Below are 3,673 nucleotides of genomic sequence, written 5' to 3'. Positions count from 1 at the left end.
GGGGAAAATTTATCCTAGAATATACCATACAATACTGCATATGAAAAACAGCGTATCGAATTGACTAATATGAAATATTATATTCACAGGTTATAGATAGTTGAAGATCTATGCTCACTGTCTAAAAGCACTCTTTGTCATAGCTAAAACGACTATGTTTTGTTCGTATGAGTTGTCACTAGTTTATATAATGTTTTATTCATACATGGAGTCTCAGCACTCTGTTCCAACCTTCCCGTCTTCTAACTGTCAGTAAACATTAGGTCTTTTTGTAGACCTAAAGTCAAGATCGGCGCGTTCCCTCTTCAAGCGCCGGCAAAAATATTTCTATCTGGCCAAGATAGTCATCTCCGTATCAGCAACAGTCAAATGCATTCCGTTTTCGGTAATGTCTTGCAGGTCGCTGCATTTTCTGTTCCCCATCACGGATAATTTGACACCTTTTGTCGATTCTGGAAGCTGTTTTTTTCTCGGAGATCTCATGGATCTTCCGACCCTCACGATTTTGCCGCAAGCTAAAATTTCTTTGAACTCTTTCTTGAAATTGTCGTTTAGCCAGCCGTAGAGAAGGGGGTTGGAGCAGGCGCTCGACATTCCCATCATGTGACAAACGGCGTACATGATGAGCATGCTTTGATGGTCCAGCAGAGGTTCGTCGTAGAGATCAGCGAATAGATTGAAGAGATTCAGAGGTAACCAGCTGATGCAGTAGATAACTGCAATGGAAATGAGTAAAGAGTTGGTTTTTTGCATCCTGCGTCCTCTTTCCCTTTCTTTTTTAACTTCTCCGGTCAAATTTGTGGAGACATATCTATATTTTAGCTTGAAATAGATCCTCATATACGCAGCAGACACAACGATGATGGGTAGAAGATACTGTACTACGAGACTAAAGGCAGAGTAGTAGGCCCTGCCGTGTTCAATCGGCCACTCTTCCATGCAAAAACTGACGCTGTCTATACCGAAAAGATTGATGGTGTGGGTTTTCAGTGTTCTGTAGATGAACATCGGAGATGCCAAGATTACAGAGAGTACCCAGATGAGCGTCAGTATGACAATCGCACCCATGACTTGAAGATTTTCTCGAGTGGGATAAACGATCACCTGTGAAAAAAGAAAAAGAAAAATTAGCACAAATTTTGCAAACTTACAGTTAAATATCCCAAACATATAGTTATAAAATTTTATTGCATTTAAATTGCAAACATCTACATATCTCCTATTCTGCGTATGTTGTCTCACATCAAACCTTTATATTGCATTAATTTTTGAAAAATGTACAAATTTGCACTGTCGCTAGATTTCCATCGTATTTTTAGTTAGAATCTTAAAAAATGGTACTACTCTCAGTTAAGAATTTGTGAAAAATATATATATATATAATATATATATATATATATATATATATATATATATATATATATATATATATATATATTTATATATATATATATATATATATATATATATATATATATATATATATATATATATATATATATATATATATATATATATATATATATATATATATATATATATATATATATATATATATATATATATATATATATATATATATATATATATATATATATATATATATATATATATATATATATATATATATATATATATATATATATATATATATATATATATATATATATATATATATATATATATATATATATATATATATATATATATATATATATATATATATATATATATATATATATATATATATATATATATATATATATATATATATATATATATATATATATATATATATATATATATATATATATATATATATATATATATATAGGTTTTACCAATTCAACATAGGTAATATTTATAAGGCATTCGTTTAAATATATATTTATAATGAAAGAACACCTGAAATAGCATTTCAAGTTTATGTATGGTCCTTCTTTTTTACAACTTTATACTTGTCATTTTTCATATATATTTTTCTCATATCAGAGGTTGGATTATTCACCTTATGGATGATATATCAATGTATATTAAAGATGTCGCAACTAAAATTAAATTTTCGTTATCGATGTTGTTAGCGAAATTCTAAATATTTTAATATTTTATATTTGATGTATACTTGATAAATACCACTGTTTAATTATTACAACACGCGTTGTTATCAAACGCCGCATATGTTGAAACACGTGTCGCATTAAATTAAAATTAATATAGGTATATCCAAAGTAAATTTTTCAAACAAAAAATAGTAGATATAACTACGAAGTAACTGCCAAATCAATCCATCTCAATGTTTTTTTGTTGTATTAAGACGTTTATTTATTAAATACAAATAAACAGCTTTCTATCCCTTACGCAGCACTTCATTTTCAGAATAGCTTTTTTACATTTCATAAGCGAGAATACTTTTATTTCTTTTTTCATAAAATGTAAATATAAGGTACAAGATATCAGATTCATGGAGTTGCTCAGATTCAAGGACAGTTTTACATAATGTAGAAAAGTAAACACGCAAATCCTTCAATCCCCATGACATCTGGAAAATACGGCCAAGTTTATTCAAGTCAAGTATTGTCGAGATACAAAGCTGAATATCTTTATAAAATACAGAGAAGAGGTCGGCGGAAAGCAGGAGATTTAACCCTTTGTTGGTCACGATCATTATGATATGCCTTGTGTCTGACAGTCACGTTTTGATGAATTCATTTTCGGATTATTACGTAGCGTTATCATTGTTCATTTTGATGACGTCTCGGCAACCATTACAGAGTCCATATTCGAGAATTTTTCCGTCATTCTTATTTTTCATATTGAAATTTATATTCATCTTCAATAAAATCTAAAAACCACTAAGAATAAGTGATTTAATAGCTGTTGAAACGTCTTTTAAAATGTGGATGCTAAAAAAGTAAGATAAAATTAGATTTTGGAAATCTCAAATAACTAGCCGGGCAAATTTCGTTAAAATCAATGATTTGGAAATTTGTTTATTCTAAAATTTACTGTTTTTTGGTTTAACTAACTAACTTACCGTCACACCACTTCCCCGCATGGTAAGCAGATAGAAAAGAAAGCTACAACAATCTTCTTCTAAACCACACAAATCTTTCTTTGAAAACAATCTTCTCTTCCCCAATCATGCCTCTCTTTAAACAATCCTTTTAAATATGTAGTTTAATGATAAAATTAATCAATACTATTAAATTTATCCTATATTACTACCCCTGTAGTGAAGGGGCAAATAGTATTAATTTGAAATATTAGTATTAATTTTCATTCATTCGATACCTTACTGACTTTCAAATAGTCTATTCCGATATTCTATATCTTGATTGTGCAACCTAAAACACAAACTATTATTTATTTTGTTATGATCAAGATATTTTCTTTACCAAAACTATACGCGTATCGTTTTCGAAAAACGTAAACCATTCATTTACGGGAAAAATATGTGTTTAAATGTGGCTTGTTATTCTAGGAATCTTTAGTAAAAATGTATTAAGCATATATATTTTGTATTTGTTAGATACAACTCGACTAGTCGAGGGTTAAAATACGCATTTTACGAAAGGTTTCATTAATCTTGTGACGTATATAGCTACAAGTTGTTAACTTTGTCCATTACATGTTGTGTAACTTAGTTGAAAAAAAGAAAAACATCAATTTAATG

The 3,673-nt window shown here is 29.0% G+C and overlaps 1 pseudogene; it reads right to left on the bottom strand.

The window, feature by feature from the left end:
- Positions 1–327: 327 nt before the first annotated feature.
- LOC148298600 (neuropeptide F receptor pseudogene) lies at positions 328–3,055 on the bottom strand (annotated as a pseudogene).
- Positions 3,056–3,673: the final 618 nt, after the last annotated feature.

Source organism: Brachycentrus maculatus, unplaced genomic scaffold (assembly GCF_059751285.1).
Source record: "Brachycentrus maculatus isolate JH-2025_06_01 unplaced genomic scaffold, ASM5975128v1 h1tg001829l, whole genome shotgun sequence".
Classification (NCBI taxonomy): domain Eukaryota; kingdom Metazoa; phylum Arthropoda; class Insecta; order Trichoptera; family Brachycentridae; genus Brachycentrus; species Brachycentrus maculatus.
This window is presented reverse-complemented; position numbering and strand designations above follow the sequence as displayed.